Source organism: Pseudorca crassidens, chromosome 1 (assembly GCF_039906515.1).
Source record: "Pseudorca crassidens isolate mPseCra1 chromosome 1, mPseCra1.hap1, whole genome shotgun sequence".
Taxonomy (NCBI): Eukaryota; Metazoa; Chordata; class Mammalia; order Artiodactyla; family Delphinidae; genus Pseudorca; species Pseudorca crassidens.
The window spans coordinates 53,485,297-53,502,463 of NC_090296.1; the positions used below are offsets into that span (position 1 = coordinate 53,485,297).

Below are 17,167 nucleotides of genomic sequence, written 5' to 3' on the forward strand. Positions count from 1 at the left end.
TAAGAAATGCCTCTTATTAATAAAAGTTTAGTTGTAATAATTAAGGTTTTTTAACCATTATTATTTGTCTGGTTACCAAAGGTGACAGTGCTCGAGATGAAGGAGATATATTAAATCCAAAACACTCCCCTTTTTTGTTCCCTATCCACCACAGACAGACCTGGTTGTGGTCTGTCTCCTCCCTAGAGTGGAAGCTCCATGAAGGCTGGGACTTTCTCTGTATTGTTCATTGTTGTAATATCAGCATCTGGAACAATACATGGCACTTAGAAGATACTCAATATATTATAATTAAATCAAAAAAATGAGCTAATTTGTGCATGTAGCTTTCCTTTTAGGTTTCTTTCCTCCTCCTATTATTACCTCTGCAAGGTAGACATTTGGTGTCTCTCTTCTTGATCTTGTAATTCCCTGCAGACTTTAAGAAAATCATTCATAGACCAATTTATACTATTATTTAATATGTTATCACTCTCAGGGGCAGGACTGGCTCCATAATTTGTGGCATACTTTGAAAATTTTTAAGAATGTGTCCCTAGTTCAGAACTTGATAAGGATTCCATGATGGCAATATCAGAGCATTAAACCAAGTGTGGGACCCTTCTAAGCATGGCTGCACAGGTGACATGCTTGCAGGACTGGCCTGTGCACGGGATTGTATTTTGATAGAGGGGTCTGCAGAAGATGGTGTTTAACCCAAAGGATAAGTCATGAATGTGATTACATATTCTATTTTCATGCTGAAACTGGGTTTGATGTTTCATTTTGCTTACAGTAGAGTTGAATACCAGAGTGCAATATAAAGATCTGTAGATCAGAGATTGTGTGATTCAGTTGGTATCAATAAAAATTATTTTTATCCCCACAGAGTAGAAGACTACACTTAAAGCAGTGCTTTAATCTGAAATATAGAGATATTACTGGGGATAGAGTTTGAACAAGCTATAGCATGGAGGAAAATCTTAAACTATATTAATTCTATGAACCATATAGGATTCAGAGGAAATTCCCACAAATTCAGCAAAGTCAAAAAGAAGGAAGCTACTGTTAAGACATAAGTAAATATGTGGGGCCCTTTTAGATTTTGGGTTTTGCTAGTTAGTACTATTTTAGGGAATTTAGAATTGACCAAGTGGTCAGTGGTTTTCTTATGTGTTAAGCATTGTGATTATGTTAAATGTAAGCAATTTTAGGACGACATTTTAAACTTAAAAAAAAATCTGAACCTTTTGTTTTTCATACAAAATCTTACATTGAATCTTAGTTGTTACTGTGTTTTAAGAGACATATATGAAACTTACTAAGATGAGAATGAGGTACCATAAGGCACTTCTGCCTAAGTTTGAAAACTGTTTCTTTAAATGACAGAACTGCATCTCTAGATACGTTTTTGAGTACTTTAAAATTGAAATATAAAATATCTCAGGAAGGTAAATCCTGGTTTACAGAATTATTCATATTTTTAAAAGGCAGTGATTTGATTTAAAAAAAAAACTTTGAAGAGAGAGACTACATGCATTTTGGAGTTTTCCTCATGCATCTGACTGAATAATAAAAACTATGATATATGTGATAATAGATTATGTCTTCTTTTCACATTAATTCAACATTAGAAACATTTTTTTTCCTCCTGGTTCTGCAAACATGCAAACTGTTTTATTGTGAGTATTTGTTGTTCTGTCAAGTTAAAATCATGTCCCTTGCAGGTTCTTTTACTGTGTTACTGCTCTGTATCTAGCTGTATGTCTCATGGTGACAGACAGTGGGCCTTGCCCTTAGGGAGCTTACAATCTAAGTTGTCAAATTACTTAGTTGTCAGATGATTTAAAAATAAGGCACGATGTATAGTGGAATGGATGCTGTACTTAAAGTTTTATCAGACTTCTGTAGGACTCGTGAATGTTTTTGTCAATGTGAGCACAGGAAGTTGGAAATTTTATCTTTTTTTTTATCTTTGCTGCTGACTACCTGGCTAGTTACTATAATTATGATAGTTAATTGTCTGTACAAGTATTCACACCTGTGAAATAAAAGTTCTTGATAATAGAGGACTATGGTACACAACTAATAAGAATAGTTGATGAGCATGAGTGCAAAAGACAAATGATTGTCTTCTTAATTGGATTTGCTTCTTTGCCCTTTTCAAGTTAAGGAGGAGTAGAAACTCATGAAATTTTGCTGATCAGAACTGAAGTTTTATAGAATGACTATAGTGGGTGACAGGTTGTTTTATGTAAGAGGAAGTCATAAGTAAGACTAACACATGTAAGAACTGACAATGAAACTTCAGAGGAAGCTTCCATGTAGTCAAAAGTTATGTAATTGGTTCCTGAGTTACTGGACAAAGAAAAATTCATTTTCTTTCTTGACTCCAAAATTGTGAGGTTCAACCATCACATCCAAATTAATGATGGAGAACAGAGGTCAGCAATTTTTTTCTGTAAAGAGTCTGATAGTAAATATTTTAGTTTTTCAGGCTATATGGTTTCTGTTGCAACTGTTCTGCTCTGCTAATATAGTAGGAAAGCTGCCACAGACAATAAAATGAATGGGTACCGCTTTGTTCCAGTGAAACTTTATTTACAAAAACAAGTGGTGGACCATATCTTCCCATAGGCCATAGTGTGCTAACCTCTAACCTAGACTTCTGAAACCCTGGTAATTAAGAAATAGAATCATAACAAAGCTGAACTCTGTGAACTTACTAGGAAATTAAGTTAAATCCATGTATAACTTATTTGTTTGTACAAACATCAATATATTTTCTAATGATTGAGGCAAAAATCTCAGTTATTCCTTATTTCTCATTTATGTGTATACAGTTGACCCTTGAACAGTGTGGGGATTAGGGGCACTGACACCTGAGCTGTGAAAAATCCGAGTATATTATAGTCAGACCCTCCATATTCGAGGTTCCACATCCTCATATTCAACCAGCCTGGGATCTTGTAGTGCTATAGTACATGTTTATTGAAAATCCACACAGTTCAAACCCATGTGGTTTTAGGGTCAACTATATTTTACTGGGCTCCTTGTTAAACATATTGTTCTCTGCTAGGGTGCCCATGTTCTAGAATTATGCTGCAAGGATTCCTGAGATTACTTTGCAATTGCTCGTCTCATTCCTAGCATATAAGATTTTCTGCTACTGTCTCTATTCTGTTTGTGAACTCTTTCACCTATTTTTTTATCTGTTTCTATATACATATATTTAAATTTTGAATGGCTGAGGAAACAATGAAAAAAACCACAATTTTAAAACAGTGAGATTTACTCCGAACTTTAGAGTCTTCCTGGATATGGAGACAGTTTCCTTATTTCAGAATGGATGGCTGACTTTCACACTGGCCTTAGGCAGGACTAATTTCATACAGATTGAATTTACTCTTTAGGTGTTGAAAATTCCTCTCTCTCAGTTGACTCTTGTGTTTATTGGAAGGGGTATTATAACTGTCCCTGATAAGGGCCAGAAAGAATAGTGTTTTAATCAGCGTGTCACTAGGGAAACTTATCCCACTAAAAAAAATAGAATTATCTCTTCTACAGCCTTTCCCACTTTCTTTTCCTAGGCATTGAAAATGCCTCTTCACCTATATAGCATTGGAACTGGAACTAAACGTGGCTAGCTGATATCTTTACTGTGGCTCTTAGACCCTTAAATTGCTATTGTGTTTAATGAACTTACCAAAGAAAAAGGAACTGCATAATATTGTTTTTATTGACCATGTATACAGAACATTCCTCAGGAAATATTGGGCTTACAGCATACTTGTAGAGATACCTAATTCCATTTATTTGTACTTTTTCAGTAAAGGATGGTATTAATGTCAGCCTACATGGCAGGCGTAGTTATAAAATTCATATTTAGGTATATAGAATTTACCAAGAAGAATATTTTATGCTTAACATTGCCTATTAGAAAATAGGTTTTACTCATTATATTAAATGTTTATAAAAATTTAATAATTTGGAATTGTTTCTTCTGCTCATTTATGTTAGCCTTAACATTGTTCTGTGGCTAATGCAGGTTTTCTATATAGGAGACATGTAAACACAACAATCTGGAAGTCTTGGGAGTGATTAGGGGGCTTGTCTGGAAACTGTTTGAATGAGTAATACAGTTGTTGTTTTTTTTAACATCTTTATTGGAGTATAATTGCATTACAGTGGTGTGTTAGTTTCTGCTTTATAACAAAGTAAATCAGCTATACATATACATATATCCCCATAACTCCTCCCTCTTATGTCTCCCTCCCACCTTCCCTATCCCACCCCTCTAGGTGGTCACAAAGCACCAAGCTGATCTCTCTGTGCTATGTGGCTGCTTCCCACTAGCTATCCATTTTACATTTGGTAGTGTATATATGTCCGTGACACTCTCCCACTTCATCCCAGCTTATCCTTCCCACCCGCCATGTCCTCAAGTCCATTCTCTACATCAGCGTCTTTATTCGTGTCCTGCCCCTAGGTTCTTCAGAACCATTTTTTTTTACAGTTTTTATTCAGATTATATATTGAAAATAATGAAAGAAGGAGGGCAGACAGCAGAAGCAAGAAGAACTACATTCCTGCAGCCTGTGGAACAAAAACCACATTCACAGAAAGGTAGACCAGATGAAAAGGCAGAGGGCTATGTACCAGATGAAGTAACAAGATAAAACCCCAGAAAAAAATCGAAATGAAGTGCAGATAGGCAACCTTCCAGTAAAATAATTCAGAATAATGATAGTGAAGATGATCCAGGACCTCGGAAAAAGAATGGAGTCAAAGATCGAGAAGATGAAAGAAATGTTTAACAAAGACCTAGAAGAATTAAAGAACAAACAAACAGAGATGAACAATACAATAACTGAAATGAAAACTACACTAGAAGGAACCAATAGCAGAATAACTGAGGCAGAAGAACGGATAAGTAACCTGGAAGACAGAATGGTGGAATTCACTGCTGCAGAACAGAATAAAGAAAAAAAATGAAAAGAAATGAAGACAGCTTACAAGACCTCTGGGACAACATTAAGCACAACAACATTCTCATTATAGGAGTGCCAGAAGGAGAAGAGAGAGAGAAAGGACCAGAGAAAATATTTGCAGAGATTATAGTCAAAAACTTCCCTGACATGGGAAAGGAAATAGCCACCCAAGTCCAGGAAGCGCAGCAAGTCCCATACAGGATAAACCCAAGGAGAAACATGCCAAGACACATAGTAATCAAATTGGCAAAAATCAAAGACAAAGAAAAATCATTGAAAGCAGCAAGGGAAAAATGACAAATAACATACATGGGAACTCCCATAAGGTTAACAGCTGATTTCTCAGCAGAAACTCTACAAGCCAGAAGGGAGTGGCATGATATACTTAAAGTGATGAAAAGGAAGAACTTACAACCAAGATTACTCTACCCGGCAAGGATCTCATTCAGATTCGATGGAGAAATCAAAAGCTTTACAAACAGGCGAAAGCTAAGAGAATTCAGCACCACCAAACCAGCTCTACAACAAACGCTCAAGGAACTTCTCTAAGTGGGAAACACAAGAGAAGAAAAGGACCTACAAAAACAAACCCAAAACAAATAAGAAAATGGTCATAGGAACATACATATCGATAATTACCTTAAACGTGAATGGATTAAATGATCCAACCAAAAGACACAGGCTTGCTGAATGGATACAAAAACAAGACCCATACATATGCTGTCTACAAGAGATCCATTTCAGACCTAGGGACACATACAGACTGAAAGTGAGGGGATGGAAAATGATATTCCATGTAAATGGAAATCAAAAGAAAGCTGGAGTAGCTATACTCATATCAGATAAAATAGACTTTAAAATAAAGAATGTTACAAGAGACAAGGAAGGACACTACATAATGAACAAGGGATCAATCCAAGAAGAAGACATAACAATTATATATGCATGCAACATAGGAGTACCTCAATACATAAGGCAACTGCTAACAGCTGTAAAAGAGGAAATTGACAGTAACACAATAATAATGGGGGACTTTAACACCTCACTTACACCAACGGACAGATCATCCAAAATGAAAATAGGGAAACACAAGCTTTAAATGCCACAATAGACCAGATAGATTTCATTGATATTTATAGGACATTCCATCCAAAAACAGCAGATTACACTTTCTTCTCAAGTGTGCACAGAACATTCTCCAGGATAGATCACATCTTGGCTCACAAATCAAGCCTCAATAAATTTAAGGAAATTGAAATCATATCAAGCATCTTTTCTGAACACAACGCTATGAGATTAGAAGTGAAATACAGGGGAAAAAACATAAAAATCACAAACACATGGAGGCTAAACACTACGTTACTAAATAACCAAGAGATCACTGAAGAAATCAAAGAGGAAATCAAAATATACCTAGAAACAAATGACAATGCAAACATGACAATCCAAAACCTATGGGATGCAGCAAAAGCAATTCTAAGAGGGAACTTTATAGCTATACAAGCCTACCTCAAGAAACAAGAAAAATCTCAAATAAACACTCTAACCTTACACCTGAAGGAACTAGAGAAACAAGAACAAACAAAACCCAAAGTTAGCAGAAGGAAAGAAATCATAAAGATCAGGGCAGAAATAAATGAAATAGAAACAAAGAAAATAGTAGCAGAGATCAATAAAACTAAAAGCTGGTTCTTTGAGAAGATAAACAAAATTGATAAACCATTGGCAAGTCTCATCAAGAAAAAGAGGGAGAGGACTCAAATCAATAAAATTAGAAATGAAAAAAGAAGTTACAACAGACACAGCAGAAATACAAAGCATCCTAATAAACTACTACCAGCAACTCTATGCCAAAAATGGACAACCTGGAAGACATGGACAAATTCTGAGAAAGGTGTAACCTTCCAAGACTGAACCAGGAAGAAATAGAAAATATGAACAGACCAATCACAAGTAATGAAATTGGAACTGTGCTTAAAAATCTTCCAACAGGGCTTCCCTGGTGGCACAGTGGTTGGGAGTCTGCCTGCCGATGTGGGGGGCATGGGTTCGTGCCCCGGTCTGGGAAGATCCCGCATGCCGCGGAGCAGCTGGGCCCGTGAGTCGTGGCCGCTGGGCCTGCGCGACCAGAGCCTGTGCTCTGCGGCGGGAGAGGCGGCAGCAGTGAGAGGCCCACGTACCGCAAAAAAAAAAAAAAAAAAAAAAAAATCTTCCAACAAACAAAAGTCCAGGACCAGATATCTTCACTGGCGAATCCTATCAAACATTTAGAGAAGAGCTAACACCCATCTTTCTCAAACTCTTCCAAAAAATTGTGGAGGGGGCTTCCCTGGTGGCTCAGTGGTTGAGAGTCTGCCTGCCAATGCAGGGGACACGGGTTCGTGTTCTGTTCCAGGAAGATCCCACATGCCGCGGAGTGGCTAGGCCCGTGAGCCATGGCTGCTGAGCCTGTGCATCTGGAGCCTGTGCTCTGCAACGGGAGAGGCCACAACAGTGAGAGGCCCGCGTACCGAAAAAAAAAAAAAATTGCGGATGAAGGAACACTCCAAAACTCATTCTGTGAGGCCACCATCACCCTGATACCAAGACCAGACAAAGATACTACAAAAAAAGAAAATTACAGACCAATATCATTGATGAATATAGATGCAAAAATCTTCAACAAAATACTAGCAAACATAATTCAATAACATATTAAAAGGATCATACACCATGATCAAGTGGGATTTATCCCAGGGATGCAAGGATTCTTCAGTATATGCAAATCAATCAATGTGATACACCATATTAACAAATTGAAGAATAAAAACCATATGATCATCTCAATAGATTCAGAAAAATCTTTTGACAAAATTCAACACCCATTTATGATAAAAACTCTCCAGAAAGTGGGCATAGAGGGAACCTACCTCAACATAATAAAGGCCATATACAACAAACCCACAGCAAACATCATTCTCAATGGTGAAAAATGGAAAGCATTTCCTCTAAGATCTGGAACAAGACAAGAATGTCCACTCTCACCGCTGTTATTCAACGTAGTTTTGGAAGTCCTAGCCACGGCAATCAGAGAAGAAAAAGAAATAAAAGGAGCACAAATTGGAAAAGAAGAAGTAAAACTGTCACTGTTTGCAGATGACATGATACTATACATAGAGATCCTAAAGATGCCACCAGAAAACTACTAGAGCTAATCAGTAAATTTGGTGAAGTAGAAGGATACAAAATTAATGCACAGAAATCTCTTGCATTCCTATACACTAATGATGAAAAATCTGAAAGAGAAATTAAGGAAACACTCCCATTTACCATGGCAACAAAAAGAATAAAATACCTAGGAATAAACCTTCCTAGGGAGACAAAAGACCTGTATGCAAAAAACTATAAGACACCGATGAAAGAAATTAAAGATGATACAAATAGATGGAGAGATATACCATGTTCTTGTATTGGAAATCAATATTGTGAAAATGACTATACTACCCAAAGCAATCTACAGATTCAGTGCAATCCCTATCAAATTACCGTGGCATTTTTTACAGAACTAGAACAAAAAATCTTAAAATTTGTATGGCAACACAAAAGACCCCGAATAGCCAAAGCAGTCTTGAGGGAAAAAAACAGAGCTGCAGGAATCAGACTCCCTGACTTCAGACTATACTACAAAGCTGCAGTAATCAACACAATATGGTACTGGCACAAAAACAGAAACCTAGATCAATGGAACGAGATAGAAAGCCCAGAGGTAAACCCACACACCTATGGTCAACTAATCTATGACCAAGGAGACAAGGGTATACACTGGGGAAAAGACAATCTCTTCAACAAGTGGTGCTGGGAAAACTGGACAGCTACATGTAAAAGAATGAAATTAGAACACTCCCTAACACCATACACAAAAATAAACTCAAAATGGATTAGAGACCTAAATGTAAGACCGGACACTATAAAACTCTTAGAGGAAAACATAGGCAGAACACTCTTTGACATAAATCACAGCAAGATCTTTTTCAATCCACCTCATAGAGTAATGGAAATAAAAACAAAAATAAACAAATGGGACCTAATGAAACTTAAAAGCTTTTGCACAGCAAAGGAAACCATAAATAAGACCAAAAGACAACCCTCAGGATGGGAGAAGATATTTGCAAATGAAGCAAGTGACAAAGATTTAATCTCCAAAATTTACAAGCAGCTCATGCAGCTCAATATCAAAAAAACAACCCAATCCAAAACTGGGCAGAAGACCTAAATAGACATTTCTCCAAAGAAGACATACAGATGGCCAAGAAGCACATGAAAAGCTGCTCAACATCGCTAATTATTAGAGAAATGTAAATCAAAACTACAATGAGGTATTACCTCACACCAGTTAGAATGGTCTTCATCAGAAAATCTGCAAACAACAAATGCTGGAGAGGGTGTGGAGGAAAGGGAGCCCTCTTGCACTGTTGGTGGGAATGTAAACTGATACAGCCACTTTGGAGAACAGTATGGAGGTTCCTTAAAAAATAAAAATAGAATTACCATATGATCCAGCAGTCCCACTACTGGGCATATACCCAGAGAAAACCACAATTCAAAAAGACACATGCACTCCAATGTTCATTGCAGCACTCTTTACAACAGCCAGGTCATGGAAGCAACCTAAATGCCCATCGACAGACGAATGGATAAAGAAGTTGTGGTACATATATACAATGGAATATTACTCAGCCATAAAAAGGAACGAAATTGGGTCATTTGTTGAGAGGGGGATGGATCTGTAGCCTGTCATACAGAGTGAAGTAAGTCAGAAAAAGAAAAACAAATATCGTGTATTAATGCATATATGTGGAACCTAGAAAAATGGTACAGATGAACCGGTTTGCAGGGCAGAAATTGAGACACAGATGTAGAGAACAAATGTATGGACACCAAGGGGGGGAAGCCGCGGGGGGACGAGGGGTGGTGGTGTGATGAATTGGGCGATTGGGATTGACATGTATACACTGATGTGTATAAAATTGATCACTAATTAGAACGTGCTGTATTAAAAAATAAAATTCAAAAAAAAAAAGAACAAATGAAAGGCCAAAAAATATATATTATGAACGAAAAGTAGCAGAGTTTTCTAAAAATGGTTATACTCACACTAAATTAAGTTTGAGAAAATGTCAGTTGTCCACATCAGATATTATTGTTTGTATTATTATTGTTTTTATCATTTAGCCTCAGGTAGCATTGATGAAGACTGTTTGGAGCTAAAGTCTAGTGTCCTATTGATATCAATCATTCAAACAGTCAAAAATCCATGCTTGAATATTTTCAGAATAAAGATACCTCCAGAAGGCTTACCAAATGCTCCATTAGAATATGCTAAATGACCTTGGAGAGAAATTGCTAAAATTACACAAAATAAAGGTATGTTAAATCAAATGAGAGCAGTTTACAGAGACTTCCTAAAACGTCTAAGGTTTTCTTAATAAAAATAGGAAACCGGGCTTCCCTGGTGGCACAGTGGTTGAGTCCGCCTGCCGATGCAGGGGACGCGGGTTCGTGCCCCGGTCCGGGAGGATTACACGTGCCGCGGAGCGGCTGGGCCCGTGGGCCGTGGCCGCTGGGCCTGCGCGTCCGGAGCCTGTGCTCCGCAATGGGAGAGGCCATAGCAGTGAGAGGCCCGCGTAACGCAAAAAAAAAAAAAAAGGAAACCTACCACAAGAGATGAACACAGTATTTACAGCTTACGTCACTGGTATTTTTTTCCTTCCATTTGGTATATCTGACCTTTATTTCACAAGCCCTCAGCCTTAAATAATCTGTTCTTAGCGGAGGAAGATTGCGGTTGAAAATTTAAATTTGAGAGGCAAGGGTTAACTGACAATTCAAGTCGGAATAATGCCAAGTGTTCCAATATGGTAAAGAGAAATTAGGTAGAGCTGTCTTCCACAATTCTGGGATTAACTCATGAAACGTAGTGCACGTTCAACCTCCCAAAATATTTATTAAACAACCACTATAGGAAAGGGACTATAGGAAGAAATAAAAATGTATAGGGTCTAGTTCATGGATTTTATATCCCATACACTTGAAAATTTTTATTAACAGATAAAGTCAAGTATTTGCTTTATAAACTATCAGAGTGATATAGAAGCATACAAGATGAAATTATTGAATCTATTCAGCAAGAGTTCCATAGAGCAGGCGGCATCTGAGCTGGATTAAGAATGGGGATTATTTGGCACTAGATCTTAGGAGGAAATGAATTAATTAGATCTCCTTCACACAGTCAAGAACGACCACGGAATTTTATCAAGGTAGCAGCATAATCAGATTGGTGTCAGGAGGGCCTATTCATTGGGTGAATCTGCAGTGTTCCAAAAAGAGACAGAGGAAAGACCGTGGAGAAATAGAAGAGAGTTTCAGAAGACATTTCAGAAGCTTCGCAATCAATCAGTTGGGCAAAGAAAACTTTTCCTCTGTTTTCCCAACATTGTAGACTACCTTTGCATTGTGAGGAGGTGTTCAGTGAGTCCGTTAGTGATAATGTGAGAGAGGAGGCAGAAAATTTTTATTAGGAATAAATTAAGGCCATGGAGATATGTATTACTTTATGGATGTGTCAGGTTAGAGAGGGAAAGATACAGAAGGCTTAGCTGGTAGAAGAAGCATGAGACTCGCTCATAAACTACATCTGAGAAGTCAGGTAACCTCTTTACATCTTAGTTCCTTTTCTCTCCACCACGGCTTTAGGTTACTTTTAAGAAAGAGTTTGAGGATATAGAGTGGAAAAAAAGGAATATAAGAAAAAAAGAGTTTGCCCATTAGAGTGTGTGTGTGGTGGTCAGGTTGGGGGGCAGACTATTTATTCAGCTGAAGAGGTTGATAGGAATCAGATGAAGTGCTGAGGGACACTCACAACCTCTGTTAAGGGGCAGTTAAGTCAGTGACCAGTGCTCTCAAGTCAATTGGGAGAGTGCGTGATTGACATCAGGCAGCTTAGTGTGTGCAGAGCCCTGGACTTGGGTCCAGGCCCAAATTTACCACTTAATAGCATTGCAACCTTATGTCTGGCTGGACCCCAAAACTTTCCGTCTGTAGAATAAAGGGATCAGCTGGGTAACTGATTTCTAAATGGTGTTCCAATCGCACCTAGAGATTTTTAAAAACTATTCTCAGGGTCTACTGAACTGTGCGGGGAAGGGAAGTAACCAGATGAGAATTTTACCCTTTTTTATTTCCCTTACCATTTCACATAGAACAAAATATATCTCTCTTTTATATATAGAACTTCTATCTACGATTAAATTTGGACAGGGGATTCTGACTTAAGTTCACAAACACATACATGTGCATACAGTATTAAAAACATGTAGTTGAAAGCCATTTGCTTAGATGAGTTCTTCCAGTCCTCCCAAAGTATGTTACACTTCTATGATTCTAAAATGTTATACTTCAGTTCAGAATATGGTAATGCCACATTCTGAGGAATGTTAAGTCTGAATGAGGGACTTAAGGAAAGGTTTGAGAGGACAGATTGGTTTGGGATTAGGTGTACTTGAAAGGTTGGTAAGACATTCTCAAGTTTCTGGTGACCAATTAGAAAGTAGGGTTTGGGCTAAGGCTCAGACTTCCTGGCCTGGTGATGACACGATTTTTAGGAAGATCATTCACAAGGAAATTCCAGCCAGAATCATTTATGTGGATGACCAGTGTCTCGCTTTCCATGACATTTCCCCTCAAGCACCAACACATTTTCTGGTGATACCCAAGAAACATATATCCCAGATTTCTGCAGCAGAAGATAATGGTGAAAGTCTTCTTGGACATTTAATGATTGTTGGCAAGAAATGTGCTGCTGATCTAGGCCTGAAGAAGGGTTATCAAATGGTGGTGAATGAAGGTTCAGATTGGGGACAGTCTGTCTACCGTGTTCATCTCCATGTTCTTGGAGGTCGGCAGATGAATTGGCCTCCTGGTAAAGCATGTTGTAGGGATAATTTTCCCTTCTCTATTCAGTGATCAAGTTTGCAAGTTCCAATATGCTAAACAATACTTTTATTTTTTTGCCTGTGTATGGAGAGATTGCAGAAATAATTTAAAAAACCCATACATAATAAAAGATTGTTGTATGGTCCCCCTCTCCCCAAAAAAGTAGGGTTTAATAATTGAGAGAAAGGTCAGAAGTAGAACATGGACTTCACAGGTAGTTGCCTTAATTAGAAGTGGATGAGCTTATCCAAGAAGAGAGTATGAAGCAAAAACAAACAAAATGTCCAAGGACATGGTGGAAAAAGCAGAAACCATGAAGAAAATGGAAAAAAAGTGGTCAGTGGAAACCAAATGAAAGAGGGGAATATCCAGTGGAAAACTTCCTGTATTTACAGCATCTTTAGAGCCTTCAATACCTTTTTATCAGCATGTGAAGATTATATTTGTTTCAAGTACTTTAATATTGATGCATGGGATTTGATAGTGGAAGTGAGCGCTTATATTTCTTCAAGTGAAAAGATTGGAAATTGAAGGAGGGAAGGTGGGTGGGAAGGAGAGAGAAAATAAGAGAGAGAGAATGAGAGAAAGAGATTTACAGACAGTAACAATTACACTAATTCTCTTTTCAATTAGATCATTTACAGAAGTGAGAAGAATATTGGAAACATTTTTAGTTGGCCTTGTCAGGAAGTTATAAGTTGTTTTGAGAAGCATAAATTATATCAATATTTCTACTGCTTATTTTTGGGGAGAGCATAAATGCAAAGATTGCCTGCATTAAATTCTCTGTTTTCTGTAGTAGTTGAATAAACATTAATCATGTTTTTATATTGCATTTTCTCATAAAACTGAATCTATCTAATTATGAAAATAACATCGGATTTATGATTTTCCTCAAATTATCATCTTAAAATATCCAGCACTTTCTTCCCCAAATATCAGAACCAAGATTTTACCTTACAAGCCATAGTTTAACAGTGGTTAATTAGCTGTTGTCTAATTACTGTGTCATGTGTTGAGGATTTCCTTCACTTGGCAAAATTAAACACTTTTTGAAATTCCCAGATTACATTGAGATAAGAGCAGGTCAATGAGAAATAGGAAAGAATGCCCAATTTGTGTTTCCTATACCCTTCATCCACTTATAAATGCAAGCAATGGGGACATGGAAACTATATGAATTTTAAATGACTGAATAGAGATTCTTCTAATCCAGAGGACTGAACACAATTAGTTAGTTCCATAATTTGCACTTAATATTATAATAACTAGCAATAACTTACACAAGTTAAAGAAAGAATTATGAAAATTATATTCATTAACTGATGAAGAATAAATGTCTCCATCAAACTCATAGTTGAGAATGGATGTAAATCAGGGTATATTATTTAAAGCTACAATACCAGGACTGACTCTGTGTCTCTTGACTAGAGGAGAAGATAGAGATGTGGGGAGTGGTATTAGATTCACTACTGATATGATTATGATAACACTTGGAATTTTTATGTCATTTTTAGATGATACTACCAAGCTACCATTATCAATTGAAGAACAGAGAAATAAACAGAAGTAGCCATAGAGACTAGATCCATAGACTAACAGTTTGATCACCGTTTTGGTCTATGTGATAGCAAAAGATCTAGAATCCTAGATTTCTGGCATTAGATAGAACAGTTATTATAGTGATATAATTTGTTTGTAGTGACTAGGTTTCATTTTACAGTTTGGAATGTCTTAAAGCTATTTCTTACAATAGCTCCAAAATAGAAGTTAGAACTACCATTAGTGCAAAGGACTTTCCCCTGAAAATCTGCTTACAAATGAATTCATTTTAATATATAAAAAGAGCCTCATTAGTTTTTACAGTCTTAATTTTTCATCCTTCATTGTGTGATATCAGTGAGCTTAGCAAAGAGATTAAATAAATTTAGAAAATCATTACAATTAGGATTTTGATGGCACAATTTGAGGATATTTATGAATTCTGAATATTTATTTTTAAATAAAAACAAAAGATTATTGGGGCAGGTTCCCATATACCTATTTTGTAAAACATTTTAAAAAGATTTCTAAATGTCTCAGTTATTGGCATCGTTTTTAAATACTGAGGACGTTTATAGATTACCTAGTGCCTTCCATTTATAGAGAGGAAAATGGGATCCCAAAGCTTAGGTACTTGTTCACTTCCTATAGCCATAACCTGATTCAAGTTTACAATCTCAGATTCCAAATTCAGTATAAGCTTGCAGCATCTTACATTAAGTGGGTATGTCCCTTTACTATCGCAGGTGATTCTGATATTCGGTTATGGCCTTTGACAAGGGCCTTGCATCAAAAGATCACTGTAGGCAGGTATTAAAATATTCTAAAAGGAATTCAGGTAATATTCTAGTTCGTTCCTGTGACTATGTGTTGGGTTGATAGTGGGGCACAACACTTCCCTACTCTGAGAACACCGCTTCAGAGAGTGTTAGGATGTCAGGTCCCATTTGCTCATCTCATATTCCTCTCACTAAAATGGGGCATGGCCTTACCCTGTTCTAACCTAGGTGCATAGATTGAGCAATATTCATTTCAACAAAGGAGACCACTTTCAGCGTTATGCTAGGTTAAAAATTCTCTAGGGCAACTCAACATGATACTTGTCTTGTTCTAGCTTCCTGAGAAGAGTGGACCCAGAGTTTGTGTCTTTAAAATGCTGCCTAACCACATCTAGGGCTGTGTACTCCTGAGTGGCATGAATTACATATTAAAGTAACCCTAGTCTATACATTAAAACTTGCAGCACGCAAGTGCAGATCACATTGTCTATGGTGAAGTATTTTTGTTAACTTTTATAGCAACGTAACAAAAACATAGAAAAATGCATGAATTGTAAGCATAAAGCTTAAATAGTTTACACACGTATATATCCACACCCAGTTTAAGAAGCAAAGCATTATCATATGCTGAAGCATTTCAAAGTGTTAAACATAGGTCAATTCTGACTGCAAAACCCAGGTTCTTTACACAAAACACACAGCTTCTCAATGGAACAAGCACACATAATGAGATTTCAGACTCCAGGGATAAACTTTGAGAAATGTAAATATTTTTGTTGAGTGAATCCATTTCAGAAAACCCAAATCATGGCATGTCTGCCTTCTTACCTCTCTGACTAAGGAATTGGAGCCTGGGTGGTCCTGTTGGGTGAAAGTCAGCCTAAGAGACAGCCTAGGCTCAGAACTGAAAGCTTTAGATAAGGAGACAAGACAATAGTTTGCAGGGGAAGGGAAGAACTGAGGACGCCAGATTCCTCTGAGTACATAAATAAATCAGGTAAATACATCAGAATTTCCCAAATCTTAGGGATGTTCTACCATAATAATGATGAGATTAAAAAAGATGTGAAATTAAAAGCATATCATTGCACTTTAAAAAAAGGTTCTATGCACAGTATGAAATATATTGGTAATTTAAATACACGAAGTAGAAATAATAAAATGACAAGGAGTTCAAATGTCTGCACTCCAAAATGCACTTAGTATGAATGAAACATAAGTAATCCCCTTTCACCAAGACTATCTAAATAATACTTGTAAACAAAATGTATTTAGTTGACATTTAAACGGAAATATCCTTGCTTAGGAATAAAATGGAATGTAAAACTATATTAATAAAATGGTACTAAACTCTATTCACACACTTATTAGCTTAGAATGAGTTATATATCATTTCAATCAATGATGTTATATGAGTTTTTATGTGATTTTAAAATTAGGCCCATATTTTTACTGTAGCATTCTATACTTCTACAGACTGGCAGAATGAATCATAAAATACAATCATGCATTTGTAGAATATTTGTTAATAAAGTGTCCATGTGTTATAAGAAAACGCTTCTCCTATGTTTTAACTGACCAGTTCTCTGCTAATGGATCTGTTAATTAAACCTCATTTGCTCTAAAGAACATGTGGTCCTAATCTGTTGATGGAACATTGTGCTCACTGGTTGTTTCACTTTGCTCTTGACAAAGCATGAAAGAGCCAGCTTCATTTTATGTCAAAATGTTTATTAAAATGGTGATAGTGTCTATTTCCACAGGATAAGGCATATTCAGTAGTACATAATCAGTGATATAATTAGGGAATTTGTAAACCACAGGCATTGTTCAGAGTGATCATGTATAAAAGGCCAAACAATGTCAGATGGATTCTACAAGGAGACAAATGGCCTTTTTATTATA

General features: G+C 36.8%; 1 protein-coding gene and 1 pseudogene across 2 annotated transcripts in view; both read left to right on the forward strand.

Moving 5' to 3' along the window:
• MDGA2 (MAM domain containing glycosylphosphatidylinositol anchor 2) overlaps nt 1-17,167 on the forward strand; it is an 829,686-nt gene that overhangs the window by 597,222 nt on the left and 215,297 nt on the right. The gene's annotated exons all lie outside the window — the stretch shown is intronic.
• Nucleotides 9,918-13,070, forward strand: LOC137224000 (adenosine 5'-monophosphoramidase HINT1 pseudogene; annotated as a pseudogene).